At 42.9% G+C, this 14,120-nt stretch overlaps 1 protein-coding gene across 1 annotated transcript in view; it reads right to left on the bottom strand.

Moving 5' to 3' along the window:
* Nucleotides 1–14,120, bottom strand: part of LRFN1 (leucine rich repeat and fibronectin type III domain containing 1) — a 245,222-nt gene that overhangs the window by 77,112 nt on the left and 153,990 nt on the right. The window contains exon 2 of the mRNA XM_073598787.1: nt 13,767–13,856. The gene's annotated coding sequence lies outside the window, so the exon portion shown is untranslated. The remainder of the gene's footprint in view (nt 1–13,766; nt 13,857–14,120) is intronic.

The following is a 14,120-nucleotide window of genomic DNA, read 5'->3' as shown; positions in this document are numbered from 1 at the left end:
TTTTAACTGTCAGTAGCTGTCAGTCATGTACAAGGCAGAAAAAAACTAAAGATTTATTTATTTATTTATTTTTGCAGCTCCTAATACATGACACTATAGTCAAAGAAAACTGTACATATAGAATCAAAGAAGGAATGATGATGATAAAGACCTGATACAATTTTACCATGACTATACCATAAAATGGGAGTCCAGAGGAATCATCAAAACAGAAATATATCAATATATTTTTATATATTTAGTTAATATTTTCTAGGTTGTAAAGGTAGGGAATCACTTCATGGGCAAGTTCACACTGGAATCACGCAAGAATGTGGTTCACAATCCTGTGCGATTGAGTGCATTGTGATTTTCAGCCCATTTATTTTGAATGGGCTGAAATTGCACTGAATCACACCAAAAGTAGTGAATGCACTCACTTTTAAAAACGTGCTGCAACTGGAACGCATGGTATCGTGGTACCATGTGAACTGATGCAGGCAAACGCACTAGATTTGAGATCTGCATTTGAGGTGTTGTTAAAGTGTTACTAAACCCAGCACCCTGCATTCACTATATCTGGTCTTCCACACAGTGCTGGGACAAGGCCATTTGGTGCCCAGGGCAGAGATGGCAAACTGCGCCCCCCCCCCCCCATTTTTAAGAAAGAATCAATGTCATTTCAAAGCAAGGATATACTTAAAACAATACAAATTCAATTAGGTTTAATGCGATAGAAACAGAGTTCACTCACACCTTTTAATTATATGTACAGTCAGGTCCATAAATATTGGGACATTGACACAATTCTGGCTCTATTCACCACCACAATGGATTCCACCACTTGTCCACAGTGGGAGGATTCCCCCTTCCACCTGTAATGTGTAGATGGGGGAATTGGAACATTCTTTTTTTTTTCATTCAACCGAATACTTGAATGAAAAAAGTGATCAATGTATGGGCAGCCCAAGAGCGAAGACTAAGATAGTTTAACCTCTTGACATCCATGCAATAGCTGAATGACGGCCACAGCGCGGACCTGAATTTCCGGGAGTGCACGTGCCCTGTGCGCGCTGTAATCACCAAGTCCCGGCCCCTTACAATGTGATCAGCTGTCAGCCAATGACAGCTGATCACATGATCAAAACAAAAGCTCTGTGATCGTTTTTTTTTTTTCTCCTCACGCTGACAGCGCGAGGAGAAAAAAAAAGCTGATCACCGGCTCATCTGCAAGGGACATTGGTCCCGAAGAGGAAGAGGCAATTATGCCTCATCTGTGCCACCTGCCATTGCCACCTACCTATGCCCATGAGTGCCACCTATCAATGCCCACAAGTGCCACCTATCAATGCCCACCTAGCAGTGCTGCCTATCAGTGTAACTGATTAGTGCCCATTATTGCCACCCATCAGTGCCGCCTCATCAGTGTACATCAATGAAGGAGAAAAATTACCTGTTTTAAAATTTTATAACAAAATATAATAACTTTTTTTTTTTTTTAATTCGGTCCCTTTACATTTTTTTTTAACAATAAATAAAAACCACAGAGGTGATCAAATACCACCAAAAGAAAGCTCTATTTGTGGGGAAAAAATGATAAAAATTTCATTTGGGTACAGTGCTGTATGACCGCGCAATTGTCATTCAAAGTGCATCAGCGCTGAAAGCTGAGAATTGGTCTGGATAGGAGGGGGGTTTAAGTGCCCAGTAAGCAAGTGGTTAAATCTCGGCTGTTTCAGTGAGAACTGGCTGAGATTAGAACCATTAATGGGCAGGCTGAATGTACCAAGTTGATCGATCAAATTGGGTACAACCAGCCCTGCCGGATTCTCTTATGATTATCACTAGTGGTTGCAATATCTGCTAGTGATAATCACTGTTTGTGGGGAGAATACAATTGCTCATCAGAAGGGATTCCCCTGTCAGGACTGACTGTGCTAATGGGGGGAATCATGTAAATTTCTTTCCTGCAATCTGTGGTTACTGGAAAGAAATTTCTACCATCTATTGTCTAATTGAAAGTGAAAGTTAGTGAAAGTCTTGAAAGAACATGAGAGGGGGGGAGACAGATGGGGATAAGGACAGTTCAGTGATCACTGTGTACTGCAGTGTGCACATGACTCACCCAGGCCCAGGCTGGAAGCTCAGGCATCTTTGGCACACAGGATTCTGCAGCTTTTCATATCTCCCGCCCACACATCCCTTCTCTTCAGATACATCGGCACGTCGGGGATAGTGTGGGCGGGGCGGGAAGTCACTGGAGGACCAGAGGTGGGAGGAGCTGTATTCCTCCCTGATCTCCCGTCAGTGAGAGGGAGGTGATGCGTTCGCTGGGCTGTGTAAGTGTCACAGACACTACAGAGCTGCAGCCACAGTCTCAGTATTTACAGACTGATTCTCCTGTCCTATGGACGGGAGAAATCAGTCTGTTTCTTCACAGTTACCAAGATAATGGGAGGCTTGTCCGCCCCTCCCCCTGCTGGTTCAATCCCTCCTGAAGTCGTTCTCCTCCCTGCCAATGAGGGGGAGGGAGCAGATCGGTCGGATCGGCTCTCATATTATGCTCAGAGTTAGTGAGCAGAGGGAGAGGGAGAAATCCGCCCCCTCTCACACTCCGCCCAGGGCACCCGTCCCTCTCGCCCCCCCCCTTGTACCGGCCCTGCTTCCACAGTACACAGCACATGGAAATGCAATTATTTTAGTAAATATAAACTGCTAAATACATTTTCTCATCAGCAGTATACAGCAGTCTTATGACTTCTATCAGTGTCTGGCCGAGCACTGGTTAAAGCTTGTAGGAGGAGTTTTCATTTTACTCTGACTGTCCTATGAGGCTGCAGGACCCCTGACCTTCTGTCTGCACAGTGCTGATTTGCCCTGTGCCGATCACATGCACCCTCCCAAAACACACCAAACTGAGCATGTGCAGCATGCCCCCCAAGGCTTTGAGCTATCAGCAAATGGATTGGGGACTGTGGAAGAAGGGGATGATCAGAGTACACAGGATCAAACGGCCTTTTTACACAATGCACAGGATTAACCCCTTAGGTTCCACAGTGAAACAAGCATGCGTTACTGCATATAGAGACTGGTTTACTGTTGTAGGTTTAGTAACAATACTGTCAAAGAAAAAGGAGCCTTGTGTTGTCTGCTAGCACTTTTTAAAATCCCCTGGTTTCTATAAAGCAAGGAACTGTCAGGATTCCAAGCATTCAATGTATTGACTTAAAGCTAATCTCTGTGCCTTCCAAAACATAGCTCCACCCCCATTTCATGGTCCAGTGTCAGAGTCTCAGTTGCCAATATATCACATTGGCCTTTTAAAGGATGGGAGAAGGAGCCTTAGTCTGGTCGCCAGAATCATCCAGCCCACTTTCTCTGTGCCCAGGTTATCCAAGACCTACCTCAGCCTGTGACTGGACAGTAAAAAGAGAAGCAGCACGGTGATAATCTCTCTGTCACTCTGCTTTCTCTTCCTATCAGTATGCTTCTTGTTAGCACATGACCTGATTGGCTTCTTTTGCTGCTTCTTCCTGTCACATTCCAGGTCTGCTGCACATGGACAGGAAAAGGCTGATATCATGTCAAATTCAGATAACTACACAGCTGGAATGAAAAAATACATATAATGCAATAATGATTTTTTTCATATTTGCAAAGAGTGTAGCTTTAAATGCACTCCAGATCAAGTTAAAATAAAATGTTTATTATTGAATCTAACTTAATATTTTTTTTTTTAAACTATCATTCTCTATGTTTTATCTCATAAAGAGAGGGGGGGGGGGGCAATATAAAACATGTTTTTTTCACAATGGTGCACACTTTTTTGTTTATGCACATTTTACTATAAAATGTGTGTTTTTTTGTTTATTTTAGAAAAGGCCCCTTTAAAGTGGTAGTTAAGCCCGCTTTGTGATTTTTACTTACAGGTAAGCCTATAATAAGGCTGTAGGTAAAATGAATATCTCCTAAACTTGCACCATTTAGGAGATATGCACCCTGCATGCAGTCACTGACGTCACGGCACATGCACTCTAAAGGTTCGGCATACTGTGCCGGACCTTCAGAGCTTTGTGCAGTAACCGAGGACGTGGAATCATGATGGCTCCGGCCACTCACACCTCCGGAGCCCCCAAATCCGGAAGAAAGATTGGGGGAAGATGTCAGCCCTCTCAGCAGTGACAGTGCACTGCTGGAGGGCTTCATTCTAAGGTAAATATTTCATATTGCGCTAGTATGCGATGCATACTAGCGCATTATGCAATTGCTTACAGGTTTGTTTTTTTTTTCTATCATGGTTTACTACCTCTTTAAAAGCAATCCGCAGTGGATTGCTTTTTAAAGGGATTTTGACAGGTGGCTGCAAGGCAATTTGTTGCCTCATTACCACCAGTTTTAACCTCATAAAGCCTGCACCACTGCACTGCAACCACATGCATTTGACTTGAGTGGGTCACATTCCATGGTTGCAAAAGTAAAGTGGCTCAGCTGCCTGTTTTTTTTTCTTTTTATCATCATTTGAATGCAAGTGTAAACTAGGCCAAATATATCATTGGGATATTTTGAGGAGTAAATGGAAGGATAAGTCATTTTCACGCCTTTTTCTCACTCTCTCTGTCCTCTCTCTCTCTCACCTCTTCTCCTTCCATCATATGAAACAGAATGAGAGATAGTTATAAAATTACCCAACTTGGCAATAGGAATAATGACAGCAAATGACAAGCTGACAGGAGATTTTGAAAATGTGTAAGCTAAAATGTGAGACAGATTTGCTAAGTTGGCTGTTGAGAAATACCGTATTTAAGTATAATTAAAGGCAAATCTTTTTTGCAAAAATGTAGATAGAATGTTACGGGATTTAGAGATTCTGTCTGGCTTTTTTTTATTGCTGTCTGTGTTCCCGTTAGGGAGATTTTCTCTAATTGTTCTGATCCCCAATGTCACTGGAAATAAAAGTGAGGGCAAATCCAACATCTAGTGGTTGGTTTACTAAAGCTGGAGATTGCAAAATGTGGTGCAGCTCTGCATAGTAACCAATCGCTTCCAGTTTTCTTTTGGTCAAAGCTTACTTAACCAGTTACCAACCGGCCCTTAACCGAATGACGACTACAGGGCAGTTGGATAACTCTGGGAGGGCGTACAGTGATGTCCTCCCGGAAAACCGCTCCTGCTCCCGCTCCCCCGGGGCGCGCACATGGGAACATCCATGGTCGCCCGGTTCACGGGACCCGGCGCAACACGGATCAAGGTAAAGGGCCAATGACAGCGGCCCTTTACCACGTGATCGCTCCGTCCAGTGCTGTGTCATCAGGAGTTCATCGCTCTCCTCTCCTCACACCGAGGAGAGCTATACAGTGCCAATCTGTAAGTTTTTTTATATATATCAGTGCCCAGCAGTGTCCAACAGTGCCACAGCAGTGCCAAACAGTGCCACAACAGTGTCATCTGTGCCACATCTGTACCACCTGTGCCACCTCTGTGCCACCAGAGCCACACCAATGCCACTACAGTGCACACCAGTACCACCTGGGCCCATCAATGCCACCTGTGCCCACCAGTGCCACCTGTGCCCACCTGTGCCACCTCTGTGCCACCAGAGCTACACTAGTGCAAACAGCCACACCAGTGCCACTACAGTGCACACCAGTGCCACACCAGTGCCTCCTGTGCCCATCAGTGCCACCTGTGCCCATCAGTGCTCATCTGCGCCACATCAGCCTCACCAGCCACCAAGATGGCAAAAAAATATTTTACGGCCGAGGAGGCCTACCAGCGTCTAAGCATGAGTGATGAGAGCAGCGGGGAGCTCTCTAAGTCTCAGTCAGATTCAGATTCGGTCTATGAACCCGTGACAAGCAGCAGGTCTGATACAGAATCAGAAGAGGATGGTGTGCCTGTGAAAAGAAGTGCCACTGCAACAAAGGCCAGGCACCAGTAGGGTGTCATCTCAGCCCCAAAGGGATAGGGGCCATGCCAGCCTTCCCTATGCCCTTCAAAACTCCCTGTGGCTTCCTCCTAATTCCGGAGCAGCAAATATCCCCCCTTTTATCGCCCAGCCAGGTGTCCAGGTGAACACCGATGATTTTATCGTGCTTGATTTTTTTCATTTGATTTTCACCGAAGACTTACTATCGTCCATTGTGGCCCAGTGCAACCTCTATGCACAGCAGTACATAGTAATCAACCCTGGCTCTAGTTATGCCCGTCCCTTTGAGTGGAGAGAGCTTACCATAGAGGAATTCAACATTTTCTTAGGCCTAACTTTTAATATGGGACACACAAAAAAAAAGAAATTTACTCATATTGGTCAACCAACCCCATCTACCACATGCCACTCTTCTCATCGATTATGCCAAGATCAAGATACCTTATGATTTTGCGCTTCCTCCACTACAATGACAACACCCAGTGGCCTCCCTGAAATGACCCAGCTTTTGACAAATTATTTAAAATTCGGCCACTCCTAAATTATTTCTCTGAAAAATTTCCCCAGTTATATACCCCCGAACAGAATATCTCAGTTGATGAGTCCCTTGTAAAATTCTCAGGCAAGGCTTGGCATCAAACAGTTTATCCCCAGCAAAAAGCCCCAATATGGGGTTAAAATGTACAAATTTTGTGACCGAGCCACGGGGTACATTTACGCCTTCCGGGTATACGAAGCGAAGGACTCCCAACTGCACCCCCCTGAATGTTCAGAGTATATTGGAGCCAGCGGCAAAGTTGTCTGGGAGCTTGATTATCCACTCCTTGGAAAGGGGTACCACCTTTATGTGGATAATTTTTTACAAGTTTGCCTCTCTTCCGCAATCTTCACCAGAGGGACACCCCAGCATGTGGTACCATAAGAGCCAATAGAAAGGGCTTCCCACAAAAACTGGTCAATGAAAGGCTACGACGAGGAGAGACGGCATTTTTGCGGAACCAGGAGCTATTGGCTGTCAAGTGGAGGGACAAACGAAACGTCCACATGCTCACGACAATTCATAATGACACCTACGTGGAAGTCTCCAGAAGAAACGTCCCAGTCCAGAAACCAGCTTGTATCTATGACTATTTGTTTATTGGGGGAGTGGACTTCAATGATCAGATGATTGAACCCTACCTTCCCACAAGAAAATCCCGTCATTGGTATAAAAAAGTGTCCATTTATTTTTTCAGTTTGGCCATGTATAACACTTATGTTATTTACCAAAAATCTACTGAGACCCCCGTATCCTATCTGCACTACCAGGACAAGTAATCTCCGCCCTTTTGTACCCTGAAAGCCCACCAGAAAATATTCGTACTGATTCCGTGAGCAGACTCCAGGAACGCCACTTTCCTGACAAAATCCCCCCCCCTTGAAACAGGCCACAGACGCCAGAAGAAATGCCGGGTGTGCTCCAGAAGAGGAGTTAAAAGAGACACCACGTATTATTTTCCCAAATGTCCTTCCCAACCAGGCCTCTGTATAGGTGAATGTTTCCCCCCTTACCATACTTCTCTACATTATTAGGGAAGTATGGTAAACATAATTCTCATTTCCTGTCATTTTCCTCCACACCCCTTATGCCACTGCACTGAACTGTACATACTTCTGCCTTGTCTGGAACCGACCCTGGTCTGTTATACTACCAAGGCCTGTTATACAACCAAGCTTCTGCCTAACGCTAAACTGTAACTACCTCTGCCTTCTCCGGAACTGACCCTGGCCTGTTATACGACCAAGCTTCTGCTTAACCATAAACATACCTCTACCTTCTCCGGAACTGACCCTGACCTGTTATATAACCAAGCTTCTGCCTAATGCTAAATTGTACCTACCTATGCCTGCTCTGGAACTGACCCTGGACTGTTTGACCATGTTTTTTGCCTGCCTCTTGGACTGATCATTTACCCTGCTATGCTAGTGGGAACACAGGGGTCTCACATATGTGAGGGGCTCTAGAAATGTTTTTTCTGTATGAAGAAAACTCATTTTTTAGTTTTCTCATTCCCAGATTTAGGGTCTGGAGACTCGGAGGCTTCAAAAAGATTTGGGTGGGAGAAGCCTCTACCGCTGTCCCCATTCTTTCCTGGCCTGCTACTTGGACCATGTTCCTGCTTACTACCAGGACCAATATTTTGGCACTGCTGGCAATGTCTCTACTTGCACTGACCCTGTACTGTATATGGACAGTATCCCTGCATGTACTGACTATGGACAATATTCCTGCCTGCTGCCTGGACAATTCCATTCACTGTCACTGACCACGTCCCTGCCTGCTGCCTGGATCAGGGCTCTCCTCCTGTGGACAACTGCACTACTAAAACCACAGGTAATCTTTTGTTTAGCCATTGCTCAGCAGAATGTATTTTAGGGAGTAATTCTTGGTATGTTCATGCTATGTGTTAGAAATATGAAGGGCCTTCAAAAATGTGACAGATTGTAAGGAAATTAGATGTGTAATTTATGCTCCTAGAACGCCTGAATGTGCTACTTCAATGTTGGGCCGATGTATGTGGCCAGGCTGTGTAAAAGTCTCACACATGATGTATCGCCATACTCAGGAGTAGCAGAATATATTTTGGGGTGTACATGCTATGTGTTGGAAATATCTTAGAAATGTACAACTTTGTGTAAAAAAATGCGTTTTCATGTTTTTCCACATTTTCCATAAACTTCTGGAAAAAAATGAACCCTTCAAAAGACTGATTATGCCTCATAGATTATACATTGGGGTGTTTGCTTTCCAAAATGGGGTCAATTTGTGGGCGTTTCCATTGTCCTGGTGCTCCAGGGCCTACAAAATTGTAATAGGTGGTTGAGAAATTAGATGTGTAATTTATGCTTCTAGAACGCCTGAATGTGCTACTTCAATGTTGGGCCTCTGTATGTGGCCAGGCTGTGTAAAAGTCTCACACATGTGGTATAGCCATACTCAGGAGTAGTAGCAGAATATATTTAGGGGCGTCATTTTTGCTATGTACATGCTATGTGTTGGAAATATCTTAGAAAGCGAGAACTTTATGTAAAAAAAAATGCATTTTAATTTTTTACCACATTTTCCATAAACTTCTGGAAAAAAATGAACCCTTCAAAAGACTGATTATGCCTCATAGATTATACATTGGGGTGTTTGCTTTCCAAAATGGGGTCAATTTGTGGGCGTTTCCATTGTCCTGGTGCTCCAGGGCCTACAAAATTGTAATAGGTGGTTGAGAAATTAGATGTGTAATTTATGCTCCTAGAACACCTGAATCTTCTACTTCAATGTTGGGCCTCTGTATGTGGCCAGGCTGTGTAAAAGTCTCACACATGTGGTATCGCCATACTCAGGAGGAGTAGCAGAATATATTTTGGGGTGTCATTTGTGGAATGTACATGCCATGTGAGAGAAATAACCTGTTATAATGACAATTTGGTGTGAAAAAAAAAAATAAAAATAAAAAAAATCTTCATTTTGCAAAGAATTGTGGAAAAAAATAACAATTTAAAAAAACTCACCATGCCTCTTACGAAATACCTTGGAATATCTACTTTCCAAAAAGGGGTCATGTTGTGGGTTATTGTACTTTCCTGGCTCGTTAGGGTCTCAAGAAATGAGTACATCAGGTGTAATCAGATGTGATCAATTTTCAGTGATTGGTACCATAGCTTGTAGATTCTATAACATTCACACAGACTAAATAATATCCACTAATTTGGGTTATTTTTACCAAAGATATGTAGCAGTATAAATTTTGGGCTAAATTTATGAAGAAAAATTACTTATTTGCAAAATTTTATAATAGAAATGAAGAAAAATTCATTTTTTTACCAAATTTTCTGTCTTTTTTCATTTATAGCACAGAAAATAAAAAACCCAGAGGTGATCAAATACCAGCAACAGAAAGCTCTATTTGTGTGAAAAAAAAAGGACAAAAATCTCATATGGGTACAGTGTTGCATGACTAATGGTCATTCAATATGTGAGAGCACGAAAGCTGAAAATTGGTCTGGTTAGGAAGGGGGTTTAAGTGCCCAGTGGTCAAGTGGTTAAACAATCTGAAGTTAGAAGCTGATTGGCTACCATGCACAACTGCACCCCCCAGTTTTAGTAAAGAGTTTCCACCAGAGCAGGAATAGAGGGGAAATCTTTCAATGGAACAATCTTTTTCTTGTGGCGACTGTCTAAAAGGGAATTTTCCTTACATTGGAAACATATCCTCTCATTTCCTGCTGAGTCTACAGGACAGGAAGTAAAGGGAAATCTCCCTAATGAGATATAAGGGTTGATTTACTAAAGGCAAATAGACTGCGCACTTTTGCAAGAGCATTTCCTTCAGAGCTTAGTAAATGAGGTAAAGCATCATTTCACAAAGAATATCCAATTGCATTCAAGGAAAACAAGAAAAAAAAACAGCATTTTTGCTTGCACTTGATTGGATGATGTCAGTCAGCAAAGCTCTCCTTCATTTACTAAGCTTTGGAGCAACTGCACTTCCAAAAAAGCAGTCTATTTGCCTTTAGTAAAACTCCCCCATAGACGGCAAAAAAATGACAGCAGTTTTAACCTTCCCTACTCTATCCAAAATAAAAAAAATAGTTTTGGCTTTAGATATACTTTGTTAGTCACTACTGTATAGCGAAGTTGTCAAAATCAAAGCGTTCTCTCGGGTTATAATAACAGACTCAACTAAAGTAATTTTTATTGGTTAACAGTGCAGGAACTGACATACAAAATTACATGTCTTATTTGTAACAAAAAAATATTTTGTTTCCCTATCAGAGCATATCAGTACCTTCAGACGCATCTACATTGAGATTGTATGTTTTTCGTGTTTTTTTTAAAATAACAAACATGTTATACTTGCCTGCACTGTGCAGTGGTTTTGCACAGAGGAGCCCCAATCCTCGTCTTCTCAGGCTTCCTGCCGATGCTCCTAGCTCCTCCCTCCTGCCAAGTATCCTCACAGAAAACCGCCTGCTGTGGGGGTACCCGAGCAAGATTGTTCCCGAGCTGCTGCTTTGCGTGTCCATTCAGACACAGAACCATGCCCCTCTATCTTCTCATTGGCTCACTGGCTGTGATTAAACCCGCTGCTGTCTCAGCCAATGAGGAGGTTGAGGAGGTTGAGTCCCTGGAGAGCTGAGACTTTCATGCACATCAATGGATTACGATGGGGCTTAGGTAAGTATTTGGTGGGCTAGGGGGGCTGCTTCACACAGAAAGTTGCTTGCCTTCTTGCATAGAATGCTAGAAGATAAAAAAAACTTGAACCATTTTAACCATGTGAACTGGCTTCTAACTAATATGGCCCTTGAATGTGTGTGTCTGCATGAATTTGGCAGGGATATTAAACTGTTAGCTCATCTGGACCATGAACAGATGTGACTGCTTCTATGTAGCCTGTAAAGTGGCAATTTCCTTTTTTTTTTTTTTTTTTTTTTTACCTAAGGCGTCAAATGTTTCCTGGCCTCAGCTATATTTCACAGACAACACCTGGGCCTCAGTAACTTGTCACAGATAAATCCCAGGCCTCATCTACTTGTCAGAGATAACTTCCAGGCCTCACCTACTTGTAAGAGATGACTTCCATCCATCACCTACTTATCAGAGATGACTTCCAGGTCTCATCTACTTTTCACAGATGACTTTCAGATCTCACCTTCTTGTCACAGATGACTTCCAGGCCCCACCTATTGGTCACAGATGACTTCCAGGCCTCAGCAACTGGTAAGAGATAATTTTTAGGCCTTGCCTACTTATCACAGATGACTCCCAGGCTCAGCTGCTGTTTACAGATGACCCCTGGGCCTCACTAACTTCTAAAACATCATGCATCATCTACTGGTCACAGAGGATCCCTGAACTTCATCTGTTTGCCAAAGATTGGGCCTAAGTTACTTACAACAGATGACTCTCGGACCCCACCAGCTTGTCACAGATTGGACCTCACCTACCTTTTACAGATGACCCCTTGGCCTCACCATCTTGTTGCATATTTGGCCTTACCTACTTGTCACAGCTGACCCCAAAGCCTCACCTATATGTTACAGATAACGATCAGGGCCCCTTTATTTGTCCTCTGACCTCTGGACCCAACTTATCACACCTTCTTTCACAAATCGAGGCTTACCTACCTGCCACAGATGACTGCTGGGACTTACATATCACCCCTACTCGTCACAGGTGACCCCCAGGCCTTACCTACTAACAATACATCGCTCATCACCTACTTATCAGATATAACCTCTGGGTCTTACCTACCTAGAGCTCTGAGCAAGATGGGATCCCCCTCAAAACGCATTAGCCATCTGGAAGGTTCTCCGGCATGCTGGACACAGTCCTGCTGACCTGGTTGCTTTTTGTCCATTGTGGACTCTGATATGCTTTTACAATCCACTTGTTTGTGAGTATGTTTCCTTCCTTTTGATTTGAATAAATATTACTTGGGTAATGCGCAACGTTGGTGAGCCCTCTCTTCATTCTTTTACAGTGTTTCCATTGGGTATCCCCTGACCCTTGGAGGGCAGCAAGGCCTATGCATGCACTGGGAGCCATAGGAATTCCAGGCTTCTTCCACTGCCATCGCACTACTGTTAAGCACAGGAGATTTGGTTTGACAGCGATTCTTACCTACTTGTCACAGATTGGGCATTACCTACTAGTTACGGATGATCCATTGGCTTCATTTACTTCCTAGAGCAGGGTTTCTCAAATAGGGTTCCTTCAGAGGTTGCTAGGGGATCCTTGAGCAATGAGCAACTTCTGTCTCTTCAATAAGTTCCCACTGACACCATTGATCTTTTTAGCCATATGTAAGGGGGTAACTCTTCCCAATGACCACAAGTGTAAGCAGCATTCTTCCCATTGACCATCACACTAATTTATCACGAGTTGTAGATATAGTCATTTTTATCAGGGGTTCCCTGAGACCGAAAAGTTAATCTAATGCCGCATACACATGACTGGACTTTCCGTCAGAAAAGGTCCGACGGAATCATTTCATCGGATATTCCGATCGTGTGTGGGCTACATCGGACTTTTTCTTTCAAAAATTCTGACGGACCTAGAAATAGAACACGTTTTAAATCTTTCCGATGGAATCAATTCCTATCGGGAAAACTGTTAAGTCCCATACACACTATCAGATTTTCTGCTGATTTTTTCCTTCAGATTTACCAAAACCATGTAGTGCAAGGGCCTGCCTGATTGCATACAAATTGAAACTCCTAAGGTTTGACCTCATATTATATGGTTTTGGTAAATCTAAAGGAAAAAATCAGCAGAAAATCTGATAGTGTGTATGGGGCTTTAGTCTGTATGCTATTCTGACGGACCAAAAACGATGCAAGGGCAGCTATTGGTTACTGGCTATTTAACTTCCTTTATCTAGTCTCGTCGTACGTGTTGTACGTCACCGCGTTCTAAATGATCGGACTTTGGTGCGATCGTGTGTACGCAAGTCAGTTTTAGCGGAACTCCGTTGTGACTCTGTCAGAAAAACCGTCAGAGTTTATTCTGAAGGAAAAAACGGTCGTGTGTACGCGGCATAAGGGTTCCTCTGTGTTGAAAATATTGAGAAAGCCTGTCCTGGAGCCTCACTTATTTGTCATGAATGCCCCTAACTTGTTTCCAAATGTAGACCCCAGGCCTCACTTACCTTACATATTCTATTATCAATAAAAACTAAAATAATGCACATCCTGGACAAAATAAACTACAATACTTACAATATTATGTATTATTTTAGCAAAATGAAGTGACAAAAAAAGAAGCACTGCGGGAAACCACAGAAGACTTTTTCAGCATTGTAATAATACAATAAATAATACCTACCTCTCACGAGAGTGGGGATGTTACATTTTGAAGTTAATAATTCACAGTTTCTGTCATGTTATGCATTGCAACAAGGGAGCTTTGCAGGATCTGAAATCAAAAATAATTTTATTAGAGTTGTAAACGTCCCACTGTTTCAGTCACAAACATTATTTAACAATGCATATAGAAAAAAATCTAATAAACTTTTTACATTTGTATTTCATTGTAGAAAAGACAACTTTATATTGTGAACACAAAACCAGCAGTAAAAAGAAACCACTTCTTGCATATACCTGACAGTTTTCATGATGGTGCCTTAAACTATAGCGGCCTAAGTATTTTTGTAATTTGCAGAATTGTATTTTGGAGACA

This window comes from Aquarana catesbeiana, linkage group LG09 (genome assembly GCF_042186555.1).
Source record: "Aquarana catesbeiana isolate 2022-GZ linkage group LG09, ASM4218655v1, whole genome shotgun sequence".
NCBI classification, from domain to species: domain Eukaryota; kingdom Metazoa; phylum Chordata; class Amphibia; order Anura; family Ranidae; genus Aquarana; species Aquarana catesbeiana.
The sequence above is the reverse complement of the archived record's forward strand: the minus strand, read 5'-3'. Positions and strand labels throughout refer to the sequence as shown.